Here is a 23,184-nt window from a genome sequence, read left to right as displayed (position 1 = left end):
CCCCTTTGTTCCTTTCCCCTGTGTCCCATTGCCCATTTTTCTTTTCCTGCTGTGTCTCTTCTCCCCTGTGTCTCTTTTACTTTGGCTCTGTGTTTCTTTTTCCCAATGTCTCTCTTTACCCTGTGTCTCTTTCCCCGGGATCCAATTTCCCCTCTGTCTTTCCCCCTGTGTCTCCTCCCTCTGTGTTTATTTACCTCTGCGTCTCTTTTCCCCTGTGTCCCTTACCCACATTCTCTCTTTCCCCTTGGATCTCATTATCCTGGTTTTCTTTCCCCGTGTGTTTCTGTCCACCTGGTTCTCCTTTACCATGCCTCTCTTTTACGCTGTCTCTTCTGCCCTGTGTTTCTTTCACTGTGCCTCTTTACCTGTGTCTGTTTGCCTGTGTCTATTTTCCTGTGCCGCTTTCCCTGTGTTTGTTTCCCTGTGTTTGTTTCCCTGTGTCTGTTTCCTTGTGTCTCTTTTCCTGTGTCTCTTTCCCAGTGTCAGTTTCCCGGTGTCTGTTTCCTTGTGTCTCTTTTCCTGTGTCTCTTTCCCTGTGTCTCTTTTCCAGTGTTCGTTCCCTGTGTCTCTTTTCCTCTGCCTCTTTCCCGGTGTCTGTTTCCTTGTGTCTCTTTTCCTGTGCCTCTTTCCTTGTGTCTGTTGCCCTGTGTCTGTTTCACAGTGTCTCTTTCCCTGTGCCTCTTTCCATGTGCCTCTTTTACTGTGAGGCTTTCCCTGTGTCAGTTTCCCTGTGTCTGTTTCACTGTGTCTCCTTCACTGTGTCTGTTTCCATGTGAGTCTTTTCGGGTGCCTCTTTCCCTGTGTCTGATTCCTTGTGTCTCTTTCCCTGTGTCTCTTACCCTGTGTCAGTTTCCCGGTGTCTGTTTCCTTGTGTCTCTTTTCCTGTGTCTCTTTCCCTGTGTCTCTTTTCCAGTGGGTTAAGGAAAATCCCAAGGCTTTTTACACTTACATAAAAAGCAAGAGGGTAGCCAGGGAAAGGGTTGGCCCACTGAAGGATAGGCAAGGGAATCTATGTGTGGAGCCAGAGGAAATGGGCGAGGTACTAAATGAATACTTTGCATCAGTATTCACCAAAGAGAAGGAATTGGTAGATGTTGAGTCTGGAGAAGGGGGTGTAGATAGCCTGGGTCACATTGTGATCCAAAAAGACGAGGTGTTGGGTGTCTTAAAAAATATTAAGGTAGATAAGTCCCCAGGGCCGGATGGGATCTACCCCAGAATACTGAAGGAGGCTGGAGAGGAAATTGCTGAGGCCTTGACAGAAATCTTTGGATCCTCGCTGTCTTCAGGGGATGTCCCGGAGGACTGGAGAATAGCCAATGTTGTTCCTCTGTTTAAGAAGGGTGGCAGGGATAATCCCGGGAACTACAGGCCGGTGAGCCTTACTTCAGTGGTAGGGAAATTACTGGAGAGAATTCTTCGAGACAGGATCTACTCCCATTTGGAAGCAAATGGACGTATTAGTGAGAGGCAGCACGGTTTTGTGAAGGGGAGGTCGTGTCTCACTAACTTGATAGAGTTTTTCGAGGAGGTCACTAAGATGATTGATGCAGGTAGGGCAGTAGATGTTGTCTATATGGACTTCAGTAAGGCCTTTGACAAGGTCCCTCATGGTAGACTAGTACAAAAGGTGAAGTCACACGGGATCAGGGGTGAACTGGCAAGGTGGATACAGAACTGGCTAGGCCATAGAAGGCAGAGGGTAGCAATGGAGGGATGCTTTTCTAATTGGAGGGCTGTGACCAGTGGTGTTCCACAGGGATCAGTGCTGGGACCTTTGCTCTTTGTAGTATATATAAATGATTTGGAGGAAAATGTAACTGGTCTGATTAGTAAGTTTGCAGACGACACAAAGGTTGGTGGAATTGCGGATAGCGATGAGGACTGTCTGAGGATACAGCAGGATTTAGATTGTCTGGAGACTTGGGCGGAGAGATGGCAGATGGAGTTTAACCTGGACAAATGTGAGGTAATGCATTTTGGAAGGGCTAATGCAGGTAGGGAATATACAGTGAATGGTAGAACCCTCAAGAGTATTGAAAGTCAAAGAGATCTAGGAGTACAGGTCCACAGATCACTGAAAGGGGCTACACAGGTGGAGAAGGTAGTCAAGAAGGCATACGGCATGCTTGCCTTCATTGGCCGGGGCATTGAGTATAAGAATTGGCAAGTCATGTTGCAGCTGTATAGAACCTTAGTTAGGCCACACTTGGAGTATAGTGTTCAATTCTGGTCGCCACACTACCAGAAGGATGTGGAGGCTTTAGAGAGGGTGCAGAAGAGATTTACCAGAATGTTGCCTGGTATGGAGGGCATAAGCTATGAGGAGCGATTGAATAAACTCGGTTTGTTCTCACTGGAACGAAGGAGGTTGAGGGGTGACCTGATAGAGGTATACAAAATTATGAGGGGCATAGACAGAGTGGATAGTCAGAGGCTTTTCCCCAGGGTAGAGGGGTCAATTACTAGGGGGCATAGGTTTAAGGTGAGAGGGGCAAAGTTTAGAGTAGATGTACGAGGCAAGTTTTTTACGCAGAGGGTAGTGGGTGCCTGGAACTCACTACCGGAGGAGGTAGTGGAGGCAGGGACGATAGGGACATTTAAGGGGCATCTTGACAAATATATGAATAGGATGGGAATAGAAGGATACGGACCCAGGAAGTGTAGAAGATTGTAGTTTAGTCGGGCAGTATGGTCGGCACGGGCTTGGAGGGCCGAAGGGCCTGTTCCTGTGCTGTACATTTCTTTGTTCTTTGTTCTTTGTTGTTCAGTGTTCGTTCCCTGTGTCTCTTTGCCTGTGCCTCTTTCCCTGTGACTGTTTCCTTGTGTCTCCTTCACTGTGTCTGTTTCCTTGTGAGTCTTTTGGGGTGCCTCTTTCCCTGTGTCAGTTTGCCTTTGTCTATTTTCCTGTGCCGCTTTTCCGGTCTTTGTTTCCCTGTGTCTCTTTCCCTGTGTCTCTTTTCCTGTGGCTGTTTCCCTGTGTCTCTTTTCCTGTGCCTCTTTCCCTGTGTCTGTTTCTGTGTGCCTCGATCCCTGTACCTCTTTCCCTGTGGTACCTTCCCTGTGATACTTTTCCTGTGATACATTCCCTGACATTCCTTTCCTGTGTCTCTTTTCCAGAGTTCGTTCCGTGTCTCTTCCTGTGCCTCCTTCTCTGTGTCTGTTTCCCCGTGTCTCTTATCCTACGCCTCTTTCCCTGTGTCTGTATCCCTGTGCCTCTTTCCCTGTGCCTTTTTCCTGTGATTCTTTCCCTGTCTGTTTACCCGTGTCTCTTTTCCTCTGCATCTTCCCTGTGTGTGTTTCCCTGTGTCTCTTTCCCTGTGTCTCTTTCCCAGTGTCTCTTTTCCTGTGCCTCTTTCCCTGTGTCTGTATCCCTGTGCCTTTTTCCATGTACCTCTTATCCTGTGTCAGTTTCCCTATGTATATTTCCGTGTGTCTCCTTCCCCGTGTCTGTTTCCTTGTGTCTCTTTTCCAGTGCCTCTTTCCTTGTGTCTGTTGCCCTGTGTCTGTTTAACAGTGTCTCTTTTCCTGTGCCTCTTTCCCTGTGCCTCTTTCCTGTGTCTGTTTCCCTATGTCTGTTTTCCTTTGCCTCTTTACCTGTGTCTGTTTCCGTGTGCCTCTCTCCCTGTGCCACTTTTCCTGTGATACGTTCCCTGAGATACTTTCCTTGTGTATCTTTTCCAGTGTCTGTTTCCCCGTGTCTCTTTTCCTGCGCCTCTTTCCCTGTGTCTGTATCCCTATGCCTCTTTCCCTGTGCCTTTTTCCTGTGATTCTTTCCCTGTCTGTTTACCTGTGTCTCTTTTCCTCTGCATCTTCCCTGTGTGTGTTTCCCTGTGTCTCTTTCCCGGTGTCTGTTTCCGTGTGCCTCTTTCACTGTGCGTCTTTTCCTGTGATACTTTCCCTGTGTCTCTTTCCCTGTGTCTCTTTTCCTGTGCCTCTTTCCCTGTGTCTGTATCCCTGTGCCTTTTTCCATGTACCTCTTATCCTGTGTCAGTTTCCCTATGTATATTTCCGTGTGTCTCCTTCCCTGTGTCTGTTTCCCTGTGTTTCTTTTCCGGTGCCTCTTTCTCTGTGTCTGTTTAACAGTGTCTCTTTTCCTGGGCCTCTTTCCCTGTGCCTCTTTCCCGTTGTCTGTTTCCGTGTTCCTCTTTCACTGTGCGTCTTTTCCTGTGATACTTTCCCTGTGTCTCTTTCCCTGTGTGTCTTTCCCTGTGCCTCTCTCCCTATCTCTGTATCCCTGTGCCTCTTTAACTGTCCCTCTTTTCTTGAGATACTTTCCCTGTGTCGCTTATCCTGTGCCTCTTCCCTGTGTTTCTTTCCCTATGTATCTTTTCCTGTGCGTCATTTCCTGTGATACTTTCACTGTGATACTTTTCCTGTGATATTTTCCCTCTGATACTTTCCCTGTGTCTCTCTTCCAGTGTCTTGTTCCCTGTGTCTCTTTTCCTACGCCTCTTTCCCTGTGTCAATATCCCTGTGTTTCTTTCCTGTGCCTCTTTCCCTGTGTCTGTTTCCCTGTGCCTGCTTCCCTGTGATAATTTCCCTGTGATACTTTCCCTGTGATACTTTCCCTAGGATACTTTCCCTGGGATACTTTCCCTATGATTGTTTCCCTGTTTCTACCTCCCTGTGTCTCTTTCCCTGTGTCTCTTTCCTTGTGTCTCATTCCCTGTGATACTTTCCCTGTGTATCTTTCCCTGTGTCTGTTTCCGTGTATCTATTTTCCTGTGCCTCTTTTCCTGTGACTGTTTCCCTGTGTCTGTTTTCCTTTGCCTCTTTACCTATGTCTGTTTCCGTGTGCCTCTCTCCCTGTGCCACTTTTCCTGTGATACGTTCCCTGAGATACTTTCCTTGTGTATCTTTTCCAGTGTCTCGTTCCCTCTGTCTCTTTCCCTGTGTCTCTTCCCCTGTGTCTCTTTCCTCTGTGATTCTTTCCCCTGTGTCTCTTTCCTCTGTTTCTCTTTCCTCTGTGTCTCTTTCCCCTGTGTCTCTTTTACCGCTGCGCCTCATTTTCCCTGTTCCTCAATCCACGGTATCCATTTCCGGTGTCCCTTTTCCCCTATGTCCACCTTGAACTGTGGCTGTATCCCCCTGTGTCTCTTCCTTTTTCCCTAACTTTCGAGTACCCAATTCAATTCCCCGGTACCTGCTCCCCCATGTCACTTTGTGCTGTGCCCGTTACTCCACGTGTCTCTCCTCTCCTCTGTCTCTTTTCCCCTGTCTCTCCTGACCACTGTGTCCATTCTCCCTGGTGTCTCTTTTCCCCTCTGTCAATTTTACCCTGCCTCCATTATCCGGGGAGTCTCGTTCCGCTGTATCTCTTTCCGCTGTATCTCTTTCCGCTGTTTCTCACTTCTCCAGCGTCTCTTTACCTCCGTGTATCATTTCCACAGTGTCTCTCTCGGCTGTGGCTCGATTCACCTGTGTCCCTTTACCCCTGTGACCCTTGTTTATGTGCCTATTTTCCCTTGTGCCCAATATCCCCTGTTTCTCTTTACCGTTGTGTCTCTTTCCCCCTGCGTTTAGTTCCCCCGTGATACTTTCCCCTGTGTCTCTTCCCCCTCTGTCACTTTCCACTGTGTCCCATTTTCCATGTCTCCCTTTTTCACTTTGTCTCTTCTCCCCATGTCTCGTTTCCTCTGTATTTTCTGCGGTGCCCCTTTACTCTATGTCTCTTTCCCCGGTATCCAATTTCCCCTCTGTCTTTCACCCTGTGCCTCTTTACTCTGTGTTTGTTTTCCTCTGTGTCTCTTTTCCCCTGTGTCTCTTTCCTCTGTGTCTCTTTCTTCTGTGTCTCATTTCCCCTGTGTCTCGCTCCTCTGTGTCTCTTTTCCCCTGTGTCGCTTCCCTCTGTCTCTCTTTCCCGTGTGTGTCTTTCCCCCCGTGCCTCTATCCTCTGTGTCTTCTTCCCCTGTGTCTCTGTCCACCAGCGTCTCTTTTCCCGTGACTCTCTTTTTCCCTGTGTATCTTCCCTCTGTCTCTCTTTCCCGTTTGTTTCTTTCCCCCTGTGCCTCTTTCCTCTGTCTTCTTTCCCCCTTGTCTCTGTCCACCAGCGTCCCTTTTCCCGTGTCTCGCTTTTCCTCTGTGTCTCTTCTTCCCTGTGTTTCTTTCCTCTGAATCCCTTCCCCGTGTATATTTCACCCTGTGTCTCTTCCCTCCTGTGCCTCTTTTCCCTTGTGCGTCGTTTCCCCGTGTCTCTTTCACCCTGTGCGTCTTTCCTCTGTGTCTCTGTTCCCCTGTGTCTCTTTTCCCATTTGATTCTTTTCCCCGTGTCTCTTTTCCCCTGTGTCTCTTTTCCTCTGAGTCTCTTTTCCCCTGTGTCTCTTTTCCACTATGCGTCCTTTCCCCTGTGCATCTTTTCCCCTGTGTCTCTTTTCTTCTGTGACTCTTTTCCCCTGTGTCTCTTTTCCCCTGTGCCTCTTTTCCTCTGTGTCGCTTATCTACTGTGTCTCTTTTCCCCTGTGTCTCTTTCACCTGTGCTCCTTACTCCAGCGTCTTTTTCCGTGTGCCTCTATCCCCTGCTTTTTTCCCATGTGTCCATTTTCAACTGTCTCTATTTCTCCCGCCCCATGTGGCTCGTTCCCTTGTGTCTCTTTTCTCTGTGTCTCTCGTTCCCCTGTGTCTGTTTCCCGTGTATCTTTCATCTGTGCCTCTTTCCTTTGTGTCTCTTTCCCTGTGTCTCTTATCTCTGTGTCTCTTTCCCCTGTGTCTCTTTCCCCTGTGTCTCTTTCCCTTGTGTCTGTTTCCCGTGTATCTCTTTCCTCTGTGCCTCTTTCCTCTGTGTCTCTTTCCCCTGTGCCTCTTTCCTCTGTTTTCCTTCCTCTGTGTCCCTTTCCCCTGTGACTCCTTCCCCTGTGTCTCTTTCCTCTGCGTTGCTTTCCTCTGTGTCTCTTTCCTCTGTGTCTCTTTCCCCTGTGTCTCTTTCCTCTGTGTCTCTTTCCTCTGTGATTCTTTCCCCTGTGTCTCTTTCCTCTGTTTCTCTTTCCTCTGTGTCTCTTTCCCCGTGTCTCTTTCCTCTGTGCTCCTTTCCTGTGTCTCTTTCCTCTGTGTCTATGTCCTCTTGTCTCATTTCCCTTTTCTCTCTGGTCCCCCGTGCCTCTTTCGCTTCTTTATCTTCTTCTGTGTCCCTTTTTCCCTGACTCTTTCCCGCTGAATCTCTTCCCCATTTGTATCTTTTCCCGCTGCCTTTCCCCTTGCGTCCCTTTCCAATGTGACTATTTTTTCCTGTGTCTCTTTTCCATCGTCTCTCTTTTCCCCCTGTCTGTTTACCCTCTGTCATTTTACGCGTTTACTTTGCCCCTGTGTCTCTATCCTCTGTGTCTTCTTCCCCTGTGTCTCTGTCCACAAGCGTCTCTTTTCCCGTGACTCTCTTTTTCCCCTGTGTATCTTCCCTCTGTCTCTCTTTCCCGTTTGTTTCTTTCCCCCTGTGCCTCTTTCCTCTGTCTTCTTTCCCCTTTGTCTCTGTCCACCAGCGGCCCTTATCCCGTGTCTCGCTTTTCCTCTGTGTCTCTTCTTCCCTGTGTTTCTTTCCTCTGAATCCCTTCCCCGTGTATATTTCACCCTGTGTCTATTCCCTCCTGTGCCTCTTTTCCCTTGTGCGTCGTTTCCCCGTGTCTCTTTCACCCTGTGCGTCTTTCCTCTGTGTCTCTGTTCCCCTGTGTCTCTTTTCCCATTTGATTCTTTCCCCCGTGTCTCTTTTCCCCTGTGTCTCTTTTCCTCTGAGTCTCTTTTCCCCTGTGTCTCTTTTCCCCTATGTGTCCTTTCCCCTGTGCATCTTTTCCCCTGTGTCTCTTTTCTCCTGTGAGTCTTTTCCCCTGTGTCTCTTTTCCCTTGTGCCTCTTTTCCTCTGTGTCGCTTTTCTACTGTGTCTCTTTTCCCCTGTGTCTCTTTCACCTGTGCTCCTTACTCCAGCGTCTTTTTCCGTGTGTCTCTATCCCCTGCTTTTTTCCCATGTGTCCATTTTCAACTGTCTCTATTTCTCCCGCCCCATGTGGCTCGTTCCCTTGTGTCTCTTTTCTCTGTGTCTCTCGTTCCCCTGTGTCTGTTTCCCGTGTATCTTTCATCTGTGCCTCTTTCCTTTGTGTCTCTTTCCCCTGTGTCTCTTTCCTCCGTGTCTCTTTCCCCTGTGTCTCTTTCCCCTGTGTCTCTTTCCCCTGTGTCTGTTTCCCTGTATCTCTTTCCTCTGTGCCTCTTTCCTCTGTGTCTCTTTCCCCTGTGCCTCTTTCCTCTGTTTTCCTTCCTCTGTCTCCCTTTCCCCTGTGACTCCTTCCCCTGTGTCTCTTTCCTCTGTGTCGCTTTCCTCTGTTACTCTTTCCTCTGTGTCTCTTTCCCCTGTGTCTCTTTCCTCTGTGTCTCTTTCCTCTGTGATTCTTTCCCCTGTGTCTCTTTCCTCTGTTTCTCTTTCCTCTGTGTCTCTTTCCCCGTGTCTCTTTCCTCTGTGTCTCTTTCCTCTGTGTCTATGTCCTCTTGTCCCATTTCCCTTTTCTCTCTGTTCCCCCGTGCCTCTTTCGCTTCTTTACCTTCTTCTGTGTCCCTTTTTCCCTGACTCTTTCCCCCTGAATCTCTTCCCCATTTGTATCTTTTCCCGCTGCCTTTCCCCTTGCGTCCCTTTCCAATGTGACTATTTTTTCCTGTGTCTCTTTTCCATCGTCTCTCTTTTCCCCCTGTCTGTTTACCCTCTGTCATTTTACGCGTTTACTTTGCCCCTGTGTCTCTTTCCCATGTGTCTTTTTGCCCTTTGCCTATTTTCCACTGTGCTAACTTCCCCGTCTCTTTGTTCCCATGTGTCTCTCCCCATTTCTCTCTTTCTTCTGCCTCTCATTTCTGTGTCCCTCTGCCATTGTGACTCTTTGTCTCTTTCTCCTGTGACTCTTTCCCCTATCACTCCTTCCCCTGTGCCTCCTTCTCCATCTATCTCTTTCTTCTGTCTCTCATTTGGACTATCCTTTTCCCCCCCTGAGACTCTCAACCCGTGTCACTTTGTGTCGTTTTCCACTGTGTCTCTTTCCCTTGTCTTTCTTTCCCCTGTGTCTCTTTCCCCTGTGTCTCTTTCCCCTGTATCTCTTTCCACTGTGTCTCATTCCCCTGTGTCTCTTTCCCCTGTGTCTCTTTCCCCTGTATCTCCTTGCACTGTGTCTCTTTCTCCTGTGTCTCTTTCCCCTGTATCTCTTCCGCTGTGTCTCTTTCCTGTGTCTCTTTCCACTGTGTCTCTTTCCCCTGTGTCTCTTTTCCCTGTGTCTCTTTCTCCTGTGTCTCCTTCCCCTGTATCTCTTTCCGCTGTGTCTCTTTCCCGTGTCTCTTTCCACTGTGTCTCTTTCCCCTGTGTCTCTTTCCCCTGTGTCTCTTTCCCCTGTGTCTCTTTCCCCTGTGTCTCTTTCTCCTGTGTCTCTTTCCCCTGTATCTCTTTCCGCTGTGTCTCGTTCCCCTGTGTCTCTTTCCCCTGTATCTCTTTCCGCTGTGTCTCTGTCCCCTGTGTCTCTTTCCCCTGTGTCTTTTTCTCCTGTGTCTCTTTCCCCTGTGTCTCTTTCCCCTGTATCTCTTTCCACTGTGTCTCTTTCCCCTGTGTCTCTTTCCCTGTATCTCTTTCCACTGTGCCTCTATCCCCTGTGTCTCTTTCCTCTGTGTCTCTTTCCCCTGTATCTCTTTCCACTGTGTCTCTTTCTCCTGTGTCTCTTTCCCCTGTATCTCTTCCGCTGTGTCTCTTTCCCGTGTGTCTCTTTCCCCTGTGTCTCTTTCTCCTGTGTCTCTTTCCCCTGTATCTCTTTCCGCTGTGTCTCTTTCCCGTGTCTCTTTCCCCTGTGTCTCTTTCTCCTGTGTCTCTTTCCCCTGTGTCTCTTTCCGCTGTGTCTCTTTCCCGTGTCTCTTTCCCCTGTGTCTCTTTCCCCTGTTCCACATTCTCCTGTGACTATTTTCTCGTGTATAATTCCCCTGTAACTAGTTCTGCTGTGACTCATTTCCACAACGTCTCCGTTCACTGCGTCTCTTTTCCCCGTGTCACTTTCCCCCTATGAATGTTCTTCCTGTGTTTCGTTTGGCATGTGTCACTTGTCCTCTCTGTCTCGTTCGACTGAGCATCTTCGCCTCTGTATTTTTCCCCTGTGTCTCTTTTCCCTGTGTCAATTTTTCTCTGTGTCCATTTTCCCCGGTGTTTTGTTTCTCCTGTATCTCTTTCCGCTGTGTCTTACTTCCCCAGTGTCTCATTACCTCTGTGTCTCGTTACTTATTTGTCCCCTTTCCGCAGTGTCTATTTTGGCTCTGTCCCTATTGACCTGTGCCTCTTTACGCTGTGTACCCTTTTCCTGTGTCTCTTTCCCATGTATCTCTTCCCCCTGTGTTTATTTCCCCCGTGATTGTCTTCCCCGTGTCTCTTTCCCCCTTTGTCACTTTTCCCTCTGACCCATTTTACATGTCTCTCTTTTCCCCTTTGTCTCTTCTCCCGTGTCTCTTTTCCTCTGTATTTCCCCGGTATCTCTTTTCCCTGTGTATCTTTCCCGGTATCCAATTCCCACTCTGTCCTCCCCACTGTGTCTTTCCACTGTATTTATTTACCTCTGTCTCTCTTTTCCCCTTCGGTCTCGTTATCCTGTGTCTCTTTCCCCCTGTGTTTCTGTGCACCTGGGTCTCTTTTTCCATGTCTCGCTGTTTCCCTGTGTCTCTTCTTCCCTGTGTTTCTTTCCTCTTAAGCTCTTCCCCATGTCTATTTCCCCCTATGGCTTTTCCCCTGTGTCTCTTTGCCCATGTGCCTCTTTTCCCCTTTGCCTCTTACCCCGGCATCATTTTCACTGTGTGTCTTTCCCCTGAGTTTTTCCAATGTCTCTATTCTCCCCATGTGACTCGTTCCCGCGTGTCTCTTTCCTCTGTGTCTTTTTTCCACTGTCTCATTTCCCCGTTTCTCTTTTCCCCCTGTGTCTCTTTCCCTTGTTCCTATTTCCCCTGTGCCTTTCACCCTGAATCTCTTCCCCATCTGTCTCTTTTCCCGCAGTCATTTCACTTGAGCCCATTTCCACTGTGTCTCTTTTGCCGAGTCCCTTTTACCTAGTCTCTCTTTTCCCCATCTCTGTTTCCAATGTGTTTCTTTTCCCGTGACTACTTTTCCCCTCTGTCTCTTTCCCATCAGTCTCTTTCCACTGTGACCATTTTCCCCTCTGCCTGCTTCCCCCGTGTCTCTTCCCCTTGTACATGTTTGCCTTTTGTCTTTTTCCCCTGTGTCTGTTTTCCCCTGTGCCTCGTTCCCCCGTATCTTTGTTCCCGTGTGTCTCTTTCCCCGTTTCTCTCTTCTGTCTGTCTCTCATTTCCCTGTCGCTTTGCCATTGTGAGTCTTTCCCCTCTGTCACTTTCTCCTGTGACTCTTTCTCCCCATCACTCCTTCCCCGTGCCTCTTCCCATCTATCTCTTTCTTCTGTCTCTCATTTGCACTATCCTTTTTTCCCCTGTCACTCTGATCCCCTGTGTCTCTTTACCCTGTGTCTCCTTTCCCCTGTGTCTCTTTCACCAGTGCCTCATTTCCCCAGCGCCTCCTTCTTCCCTATATCTCTTCCCCCCGAACCTCATTTCCCATGTGCTTCTTTCCCCATGTGTCTCGTTTTCCCAGTGCCTCTTTTCCCCATTGCCTCTTTTCCAATGTGTAAATTTCCCCCTGTGTCTCTTTACCCTATGACTCTTTCCCCGTGTCTCTTTCTCCTATGCCCCTCTTCCGTGTGGCACATTTCCCCAGTGCCTCCTTTCCCCTGTGTCTCTCACCTGTGCTTCATTTCCCCAGTGCCTCCTTTTTCCCTGTGTCTCTTTCCCCTGGGCCTCATTTCCCCTGTGTCTCTTTCACCATGTGTCTCGTTTTCCCAGTGCCTGCTTTCCCCATTGCCTCTTTATCAATGTGTGAATTTCCCCCTGTTTTTCTTTTTTCCTGTGCCACTTTACCCCGTGTCCCTATTTCCCAGTGCCTCCTTTCCCCAGTGCCTCTTTCATCCTGTGTCTCTTTCCCCATGTGTCTTAGAATCGTAGAATCATAGAATTTACAGTTCGGAAGGAAGGCATTCAGCCTATCGATTCTGTACCGGCCCTTGAAAAGAGCACACTACTTAATCCGCACACCTCTACCCTATCCCATATGTCCCCACATAAATTTTTTGGACACAACGGGCAATTTAGAATGGCCAATCCATCTAATCTGCACATCTTTGGACTGTGGGAGGAAACCGGAGCACCCAGAGGAAACTCACGTCCACACGGCGAGAACGTGCTGACTCCGCACAGACAGTGACCCAAGCCTGGAATCGAAGCTGGGACGCAGGAGCTGTGAAGCAACTGCGATAACCACTATGGTACCGTGCTACCCAGAGAAATGGACTCTGTGTCCTCTGTGTCCACGGTAGAGGACTGTTCTTCCCTTTGTGCCTCTTTTCCCCTGTGCCTCTATTCCCGAGTGCCTCTTGTTCCCAATGCCTGTTTTCCCTTGTGCCTGATTTCCCCGGTGCCTCTTCCGCAGTGCCTTTGTCCCACTATGTTCCAAATTCTGCGTCAATTTCCCCCTGTGCCTCTTTCCCCGTTCCTGTTTTCCCCTCTGCCACTTTGCACCAGTGCCTCTTTTCACCAGTGCCTCTTTTCACCTGTGCCTCTTTTCCACGATGTTACTTTTCCCCTGTGCCAATTTCCCCCTGTGCCTCTTTTCCGTTCCCGTTTTCCCCTCTGCCTCTTTTCCCCTCTGCCTCTTTTCACCTGTGCCTCATTTCCACGATGTTACTTTTCCCCTGTGCCAATTTCCCCCTGTGCCTCTTTCCCCGTTCCTGCTTTCCCCTGTGTCTCTTTTCCCCTGTGCCACTTTTCCTCAGTTCCCCTTTTCCACTATGTCAGTTTTCCTCTGTGTCTATTTCCCCCTGTGCCTCATTTCCCCAGTGCCTCTTTTCCCCTGTGTCTCGTTGTCCCTGTGCCTCAATAGACGGTATCCATTTCTTCCCCCATCCACCTATCATCTGCGGCCATTTCCCCTGTGTCTTCTCCTTTTTTTTAAACTTTAGAGTACCCAATTCAATTCCCACGTTCTCTCCTCTGCCATGTCTCTTTACGCTGTTAACCTTTCTCAATGTGTCTCTATTCACGTCTCTTTACCCCTTGCCTCTTTTCCCCTGTCTCCATTTTACCTTGTGTCTCATTTCTGCTGTGTCTCTTTTCTGTTGTGTTTCAATTGACATGTGTCTCTTTCCCCTATGTCTATTTGCCTCTGTGTCTCTTTTTCCCAATGCCTCTGTTTCCCTGCACCTCGTTCCACCGTATCTGTTTCTTCTGTCCCTCCTCACACGCCCCTCTTTCACTTATGGCCATTTCCCCCCGTATCTCTTCCTTTTCCCCCAAATTTTAGAGTACCCAATTCAACTCCCCGGTTTCTCGTCTCCCCATGTCTCTTTGCCATGTGCCCCTTACTCCATCAGTCTCTATTCTCCTGTGCCCCTTTCCCCCTGCGTCCATTGCCCCTGTGCCTCTTTTTCCCCGTGTCACTTTTCAGCTGTGTGTCTTTCCCCCAGAGTCTCATTCCCCACGCGTCTTTTTTCCCATGTGTAGATATGCCGGTGTCCCTTTCCCCCTGCGTCCCTTTCCCCCTGTGTATCTTTCCCCCGTATCTCATTTCCCCTGTCTCTCTTTCCCCTAAGTCTCCTTTTCTCTTTTCCCCCTGTGTCTCTTTCCGCTGTCTGAATTCCGCTGTGTCTCTTACCACCTTTGTTCCTTTCCCCTGTGTCCCATTGCCCATTTTTGTTTTCCTACTGTGTCTCTTCTCCCCTGTGTCTCTTTTACTTTGGCTCTGTGTTTCTTTTTCCCAATGTCTCTTTTTACCCTGTGTCTCTTTCCCCGGCATCCAATTTCCCCTCTGTCTTTCCCCCTGTGTCTCCTCCCTCTGCGTTTATTTACCTCTGCGTCTCTTTTCCCCTGTGTCCCTTACCCACAGTCTCTCTTTCCCCTTGGATCTCATTATCCTGGTTTTATTTCCCCGTGTGTTTCTGTCCACATTGTTCTCCTTTACCATGCCTCTCTTTTACGCTGTCTCTTCTGCCCTGTGTTTCTTTCACTGTGCCTCTTTACCTGTGTCTGTTTGCCTGTGTCTATTTTCCTGTGCCGCTTTCCCTGTGTTTGTTTCCCTGTGTTTGTTTCCCTGTCTGTTTCCTTGTGTCTCTTTTCCTGTGTCTCATTCCCAGTGTCAGTTTCCCGGTGTCTGTTTCCTTGTGTCTCTTTTCCTGTGTCTCTTTCCCTGTGTCTCTTTTCCAGTGTTCGTTCCCTGTGTCTCTTTTCCTGTGCCTCTTTCCCGGTGTCTGTTACCTTGTATCTCTTTTCTGTGCCTCTTTCCTTGTGTCTGTTGCCCTGTGTCTGTTTCACAGTGTCTCTTTCCCTGTGCCTCTTTCCATGTGCCTCTTTTACTGTGAGGCTTTCCCTGTGTCAGTTTCCCTGTGTCTGTTTCCCTGTGTCTCCTTCACTGTGTCTGTTTCCATGTGAGTCTTTTCGGGTGCCTCTTTCCCTGTGTCTGATTCCTTGTGTCTCTTTCCCTGTGTCTCTTACCCTGTGTCAGTTTCCCGGTGTCTGTTTCCTTGTGTCTCTTTTCCTGTGTCTCTTTCCCTGTGTCTCTTTCCCAGTGTTCGTTCCCTGTGTCTCCTTGCCTGTGCCTCTTTCCCTGTGACTGTTTCCCTGTGTCTCCTTCACTGTGTCTGTTTCCCTGTGAGTCTTTTGGGGTGCCTCTTTCCCTGTGTCAGTTTGCCTTTGTCTATTTTCCTGTGCCGCTTTCCCGGTCTTTGTTTCCCTGTGTCTCTTTCCCTGTATCTCTTTTCCTGTGGCTGTTTCCCTGTGTCTCTTTTCCTGTGCCTCTTTCCCTGTGACTGTTTCCCTGTGTCTCCTTCACTGTGTCTGTTTCCCTGTGAGTCTTTTGGGGTGCCTCTTTCCCTGTGTCAGTTTGCCTTTGTCTATTTTCCTGTGCCGCTTTCCCGGTCTTTGTTTCCCTGTGTCTCTTTCCCTGTATCTCTTTTCCTGTGGCTGTTTCCCTGTGTCTCTTTTCCTGTGCCTCTTTCCCTGTGACTGTTTCCCTGTGTCTCCTTCACTGTGTCTGTTTCCCTGTGAGTCTTTTGGGGTGCCTCTTTCCCTGTGTCAGTTTGCCTTTGTCTATTTTCCTGTGCCGCTTTCCCGGTCTTTGTTTCCCTGTTTCTCTTTCCCTGTGTTTCTTTTCCTGTGGCTGTTTCCCTGTGTCTCTTTTCCTGTGCCTCTTTCCCTGTGTCTGTTTCTGTGTGCCTCGATCCCTGTACCTCTTTTCCTGTGGTACCTTCCCTGTGATACTTTTCCTGTGATACATTCCCTGACATTCTTTTCCTGTGTCTCTTTTCCTGTGTTCGTTCCGAGTCTCTTCCCGTGCCTCCTTCTCTGTGTCTGTTTCCCCGTGTCTCTTTTCCTGCGCCTCTTTCCCTGTGTCTGTATCCCTGTGCCTCTTTCCCTGTGCCTTTTTCCTGTGATTCTTTCCCTGTCTGTTTACCTGTGTCTCTTTTTCTGTGCATCTTCCCTGTGTGTGTTTCCCTGTGTGTGTTTCCCTGTGTCTCTTTCCCGGTGTCTGTTTCCGTGTGCCTCTTTCACTGTGCGTCTTTTCCTGTGATACTTTCCCTGTGTCTCTTTCCCTGTGTCTCTTTTCCTGTGCCTCTTTCCCTGTGTCTGTATCCCTGTGCCTTTTTCCATGTACCTCTTATCCAGTGTCAGTTTCCCTATGTATATTTCCGTGTGTCTCCTTCCCTGTGTCTGTTTCCCTGTGTTTCTTTTCCGGTGCCTCTTTCTCTGTGCCTGTTTAACAGTGTCTCTTTTCCTGTGCCTCTTTCCCTGTGTCTGCTTCCCTCTGTCTGTTTTCCTTTGCCTCTTTACCTGTGTCTGTTTCCGTGTGCCTCTCTCCCTGTGCCACTTTTCCTGTGATACGTTCCCTGAGATACTTTCCTTGTGTATCTTTTCCAGTGTCTCTTTCCCTGTGTCTCTTTCCCTGTGTCTGTTTCCCTGTGTCTTTCCCTGTGCCTCTCTCCCTATCTCTGTATCCCTGTGACTCTTTAACTGTGCCTCTTTTCTTGAGATACTTTCCGTGTGTCGCTTATCCTGTGCCTCTTCCCTGTGTATCTTTCCCTATGTCTCTTTTCCTGTGCGTCATTTCCTGTGATACTTTCCCTGTGATACTTTTCCTGTGATATGTTCCCTCTGATACTTTCCCTGTGTCTCTCTTCCAGTGTCTTGTTCCCTGTGTCTCTTTTCCTGCGCCTCTTTCCCTGTGTCTTTATCCCTGTGTTTCTTTCCTGTGCCTCTTTCCCTGTGTCTGTTTCCCTGTGCCTGCTTCCCTGTGATAATTTCCCTGTGATACTTTCCCTGTGATACTTTCCCTGGGATACTTTCCCTGGGATACTTTCCCTATGATTGTTTCCCTGTTTCTACCTCCCTGTGTCTCTTTCCCTGTGTCTCTTTCCTTGTGTCTCATTCCCTGTGATACTTTCCCTGTGTATCTTTCCCTGTGTCTGTTTCCGTGTATCTATTTTCCTGTGCCTCTTTTCCTGTGACTGTTTCCCTGTGTCTGTTTTCTTTTGCCTCTTTACCTATGTCTGTTTCCGTGTGCCTCTCTCCCGGTGCCACTTTTCCTTTGATACGTTCCCTGAGATACTTTCCTTGTGTATCTTTTCCAGTGTCTCGTTCCCTGTGTCTCTTTCCCTGTGTCTCTTCCCCTGTGTCTCTTTCCTCTGTGATTCTTTCCCCTGTGTCTCTTTCCTCTGTTTCTCTTTCCTCTGTGTCTCTTTACCCGTGTCTCTTTCCTCTGTGCTCCTTTCCTGTGTCTCTTTCCTCTGTGTCTATGTCCTCTTGTCTCATTTCCCTTTTCCATCTGAACTACTGTAGTAGTCATGGGCGACTTTAACTTCCCAAATATTGAGTGGAAACTCTTTAGATCAAATAGTTTGGATGGGGTGGTGTTTGTGCAGTGTGTCCAGGAAGCTTTTCTAACACAGTATGTAGATTGTCCAACCAGAGGAGGGGCAATATTGGATTTAGTACTGGGTAATGAACCAGGGCAAGTGATAGATTTGTTAGTGGGGGAGCATTTTGGAGATAGTGACCACAATTCTGTGACTTTCACTTTAGTAATGGAGAGGGATAGGTACGTGCAACAGGGCAAGGTTTACAATTGGGGGAAGGGTAAATACGATGTTGTCAGACAAGAATTGAAGTGCATAAGTTGGGAACATAGGCTGGCAGGGAAGGACACAAGTGAAATGTGGAACTTGTTCAAGGAACAGGTGCTACGTGTCCTTGATATGTATGTCCCTGTCAGGCAGGGAAGAGATGGTCTAGTGAGGGAACCATGGTTGACAAGAGAGGTTGAATGTCTTGTTAAGAGGAAAAAGGTGACTTATGTAAGGCTGAGGAAACAAGGTTCTGACAGGGCATTGGAGGGATACAAGATAGCCAGGAGGGAACTGAAGAAAGGGATTAGGAGAGCTAAGAGAGGGCATGAACAATCTTTGGCGGGTAGGATCAAGGGAAACCCCAAGGCCTTTTACACATATGTGAGAAATATGAGAATGACTAGAGCGAGGGTAGGTCCGATCAAGGACAGTAGCGGGAGATTGTGTATTGAGTCTGAAGAGATAGGCGAGGTCTTGAATGAGTACTTTTCTTCTGTATTTACAAATGAGAGGGGCGATATTGTTGGAGAGGACAGTGTGAAACAGATTGGTGAGCTCGAGGAAATACTTGTTAGGAAGGAAGATGTGTTGGGCATTTTGAAAAACTTGAGGATAGACAAGTCCCCCGGGCCTGACGGGATATATCCAAGGATTCTATGGGAAGCAAGAGATGAAATTGCAGAGCCGTTGGCAATTATCTTTTCGTCCTCACTGTCAACAGGGGTGGTACCAGGGGATTGGAGAGTGGCGAATGTCGTGCCCCTGTTCAAAAAAGGAACTAGGGATAACCCTGGGAATTACAGGCCAGTTAGTCTTACTTCGGTGGTAGGCAAAGTAATGGAAAGGGTACTGAAGGATAGGATTTCTGAGCATCTGGAAAGACACTGCTTGATTAGGGATAGTCAGCACGGATTTGTGAGGGGTAGGTCTTGCCTTACAAATCTTATTGAATTCTTTGAGGAGGTGACCAAGCATGTGGATGAAGGTAAAGCAGTTGATGTAGTGTACATGGATTTTAGTAAGGCATTTGATAAAGTTCCCCATGGTAGGCTTCTGCACAAAGTAAGGAGGCATGGGATAGTGGGAAATTTGGCCAGTTGGATTACGAACTGGCTAACCGATAGAAGTCAGAGAGTGGTGGTGGATGGCAAATATTCAGCCTGGATCCCAGTTACCAGTGGTGTACCGCAGGGATCAGTTCTGGGTCCTCTGCTGTTTGTGATTTTCATTAATGACTTGGATGAGGGAGTTGAAGGGTGGGTCAGTAAATTTGCAGACGATACGAAGATTGGTGGAGTTGTGGATAGTAAGGAGGACTGTTGTCGGCTGCGAAGAGACATAGATAGGATGCAGAGCTGGGCTGAGACGTGGCACATGGAGTTTAACCCTGAAAAGTGTGAGGTTGTCCATTTTGGAAGGACAAATATGAATGCGGAATACAGGGTTAACGGTAGAGTTCTTGGCATTGTGGAGGAGCAGAGAGACCTTGGGGTCTATGTTCATACATCTTTGAAAGTTGCCACTCAAGTGGATAGAGCTGTGAAGAAGGCCTATGGTGTGCTCGCGTTCATTAACAGAGGGATTGAATTTAAGAGCCATGAGGTGATGATGCAGCTGTACAAAACTTTGGTAAGGCCACATTTGGAGTACTGTGTACAGTTCTGGTCGCCTCATTTTAGGAAGGATGTGGAAGCTCTGGAAAAGGTGCAAAGAAGATTTACAAGGATGTTGCCTGGAATGGAGAGTAGGTCTTACGAGGAAAGGTTGAGGGTGCTAGGCCTTTTCTCATTAGAACGGAGAAGGATGAGGGGTGACTTGATAGAGGTTTATAAGATGATCAGGGGAATAGATAGAGTAGACAGTCAGAGACTTTTTCCCCGGGTGGATCAAACAATTACAAGGGGACATACATTTAAGGTGAAAGGTGGAAGATATAGGAGGGATATCAGAGGTAGGTTCTTTACCCAGAGAGTAGTGGGGGCATGGAATGCACTGCCTGTGGAAGTAGTTGAGTCGGAAACATTAGTGACCTTCAAGCAGCTGTTGGATAGGTACATGGATTACGGGAAAATGATATAGTGTAGATTTATTTGTTCTTAAGGGCAGCACGGTAGCATTGTGGATAGCACAATTGCTTCACAGATCCATGGTCCCAGGTTCGATTTCGGCTTGGGTCATTGTCTGTGCGGAGTCTGCACGTCCTCCCCGTGTCTGCGTGGGTTTCCTCTGGGTGCTCCGGTTTCCTCCCACAGTCCAAAGATGTGCGGGTTAGGTGAATTGGCCAATGATAAATTGCCCTTAATGTCCAAATTGCCCTTGGTGTTGGGTGGAGGTGTTGAGTTTGGGTAGGGTGCTCTTTCCAGGAGCTGGTGCGGACTCGGGTGGCCGAGTGGCCTCCTTCTGCACTGTAGATTCAATGATAATCTATGATTAATCTAGGACAAAGGTTCGGCACAACATCGTGGGCCGAAGGGCCTGTTCTGTGCTGTATTTTCTATGTTCTAGGTTCTCTGTTCCCCGTGCCTCTTTCGCTTCTTTATCTTCTTCTGTGTCCCTTTTTCCCTGACTCTTTCCCCCTGAATCTCTTCCCCATTTGTATCTTTTCCCGCTGCCTTTCCCCTTGCGTCCCTTTCCAATGTGACTATTTTTTCCTGTGTCTCTTTTCCATCGTCTCTCTTTTCCCCCTGTCTGTTTACCCTCTGTCATTTTACGCGTTTACTTTGCCCCTGTGTCTCTTTCCCATGTGTCTTTTTGCCCTTTGCCTATTTTCCACTGTGCTAACTTGCCCGTGTGTTTGTTCCCGTGTGTCTCTCCCCATTTCTCTCTTTCTTCTGCCTCTCATTTCTGTGTCCCTCTGCCATTGTGACTCTTTGTCCCTTTCTCCTGTGACTCTTTCCCCCTATCACTCCTTCCCCTGTGCCTCCTCCATCTATCTCTTTCTTCTGTCTCTCATTTGGACTATCCTTTTCCCCCCCTGAGACTCTCAACCCGTGTCACTTTGTGTCGTTTTCCACTGTGTCTCTTTCCCTTGTATATCTTTCCCCTGTGTCTCTTTACCCTTTGTCTCCTTTCCCCTGTGTCTCTTTCACCAGTGCCTCATTTCCCCAGCGCCTCCTTCTTCCCTATATCTCTTCCCCCGAAACTCATTTCTCTTGTGCTTCTTTCCCCATGTGTCTCGTTTTCCCAGTGCCTCTTTTCCCCATTGCCTCTTTTCCAATGTGTGAATTTCCCCCTGTGTCTCTTTACCCTATGACTCTTTCCCCGTGTCTCTTTCTCCTATGCCCCTCTTCCGTGTGCCACATTTCCCCAGTGCCTCCTTTCCCATGTGTCTCTCACCTGTGCTTCATTTCCCCAGTGCCTCCTTTTTCCCTGTGTCTCTTTCCCCTGGGCCGCATTTCCCCTGTGTCTCTTTCACCATGTGTCTCGTTTTCCCAGTGCCTGCTTTCCCCACTGCCTCTTTATCAATGTGTGAATTTCCCCCTGTTTTTCTTTTTTCCTGTGCCACTTTACCCCGTGTCCCTATTTCCCAGCGCCTCCTTTCCCAAGTGCCTCTTTCATCCTGTGTCTCTTTCCCCATGTGTCTTAGAATCGTAGAATCATAGAATTTACAGTGCGGAAGGAAGGCATTCAGCCTATCGATTCTGTACCGGCCCTTGAAAAGAGCACACTACTTAATCCGCACACCTCTACCCTATCCCATATGTCCCCACATAAATTTTTTGGACACAACTGGCAATTTAGAATGGCCAATCCATCTAATCTGCACATCTTTGGACTGTGGGAGGAAACAGGAGCACCCAGAGGAAACTCACGTCCACACGGCGAGAACGTGCTGACTCCACACAGACAGTGACCCAAGCCTGGAATCGAAGCTGGGACGCAGGAGCTGTGAAGCAACTGCGATAACCACTATGGTACCGTGCTACCCATAGAACAGGACTCAGTGTCCTCTGTGTCCACGGTAGAGGACTATTCTTCCCTTTGTGCCTCTTTTCCCCTGTGCCTCTAATCCCGAGTGTCTCTTGTTCCCAATGCCTGTTTTCCCTTGTGCCTGATTTCCCCGGTGCCTCTTCCCCAGTGCCTCTGTCCCACTATGTTCCTTATTCCTGCGTCAATTTCCCCCTGTGCCTCTTTCCCCGTTCCTGTTTTCCCCTCTGCCTCTTTTCACCAGTGCCTCTTTTCACCAGTGCCTCTTTTCACCTGTGCCTCTTTTCCACGATGTTACTTTTCCCCTGTGCCAATTTCCCCCTGTGCCTCTTTCCCGTTCCCGTTTTCCCCTCTGCCTCTTTTCCCCTCTGCCTCTTTTCACCTGTGCCTCTTTTCCACGATGTTACTTTTCCCCTGTGCCAATTTCCCCCTGTGCCTCTTTCCCCGTTCCCGCTTTCCCCTGTGTCTCTTTTCCCCTGTGCCACTTTCCCTCAGTTCCCCTTTTCCACTATGTCAGTTTTCCTCTGTGTCTATTTCCCCCTGTGCCTCATTTCCCCAGTGCCTCTTTTCCCCTGTGTCTCGTTGTCCCTGTGCCTCAATAGACGGTATCCATTTCTTCCCCCATCCACCTATCATCTGCGGCCATTTCCCCTGTGTCTTCTCCTTTTTTAAAAACTTTAGAGTACCCAATTCAATTCCCACGTTCTCTCCTCCGCCATGTCTCTTTACGCTGTTGACCTTTCTCAATGTGTCTCTATTCACGTCTCTTTACCCCTTGCCTCTTTTCCCCTGTCTCCATTTTACCCTGTGTCTCATTTCTGCTGTGTCTCTTTTCTGTTGTGTTTCAATTGACCTGTGTCTCTTTCACCTATGTCTATTTGCCTCTGTGTCTCTTTTTCCCAATGCCTCTGTTTCCTGCACCTCGTATTTGCCCCTGTGTCTCTTTTTCCCAATGCCTCTGTTTCCCTGCACCTCGTTCCACCGTATCCGTTTCTTCTGTCCCTCCTCACACGCCCCTCTTTCACTTATGGCCATTTCCCCCCGTATCTCTTCCTTTTCCCCCATATTTTAGAGTACCCAATTCAACTCCCCGGTTTCTCGTCTCCCCATGTCTCTTTGCCGTGTGCCCCTTACTCCATCAGTCTCCATTCTCCTGTGCCTCTTTCCCCCTGCGTCCATTGCCCCTGTGCCTCTTTTTCCCCGTGTCACTTTTCCCCTGTCTCTCTTTCCCCTAAGTCTCCTTTTCTCTTTTCCCCCTGTGTCTCTTTCCGCTGTCTCAATTCCCCTGGGTCTCTTACCCCCTTTGTTCCTTTCCCCTGTGTCCCATTGCCCATTTTTCTTTTCCTACTGTGTCTCTTCTCCCCTGTGTCTCTTTTACTTTGGCTCTGTGTTTCTTTTTCCCAATGCCTCTCTTTACCCTGTGTCTCTTTCCGCGGCATCCAATTTCCCCTCTGTCTTTCCCCCTGTGCCTCCTCCCTCTGTGTTTATTTACCTCTGCGTCTCTTTTCCCCTGTGTCCCTTACCCACAGTCTCTCTTTCCCCTTGGATCTCAGTATCCTGGTTTTCTATCCCCGTGTGTTTCTGTCCACCTGGTTCTCCTTTACCATGCCTCTCTTTTACGCTCTCTTCTGCCCTGTGTTTCTTTCACTGTGCCTCTTTACCTGTGTCTGTTTGCCTGTGTCTATTTTCCTGTGCCGCTTTCCCTGTGTTTGTTTCCCTGTGTTTGTTTCCCTGTGTCTGTTTCCTTGTGTCTCTTTTCCTGTGTCTCTTTCCCAGTGTCAGTTTCCCGGTGTCTGTTTCCTTGTGTCTCTTTTCCTGTGTCTCTTTCCCTGTGTCTCTTTTCCAGTGTTCGTTCCCTGTGTCTCTTTTCCTGTGCCTCTTTCCCGGTGTCTGTTTCCTTGTGTCTCTTCTCCTGTGCCTCTTTCCTTGTGTCTGTTGCCCTGTGTCTTTTTCACAGTGTATCTTTCCCTGTGCCTCTTTCCATGTGCCTCTTTTACTGTGAGGCTTTCCCTGTGTCAGTTTCCCTGTGTCTGTATCCCTGTGTCTCCTTCACTGTGTCTGTTTCCATGTGAGTCTTTTCGGGTGCCTCTTT

This window comes from Scyliorhinus torazame, chromosome 4 (assembly GCF_047496885.1).
Source record: "Scyliorhinus torazame isolate Kashiwa2021f chromosome 4, sScyTor2.1, whole genome shotgun sequence".
Taxonomy (NCBI): Eukaryota; Metazoa; Chordata; class Chondrichthyes; order Carcharhiniformes; family Scyliorhinidae; genus Scyliorhinus; species Scyliorhinus torazame.
Note: the sequence above shows the minus strand (reverse complement) of the source record.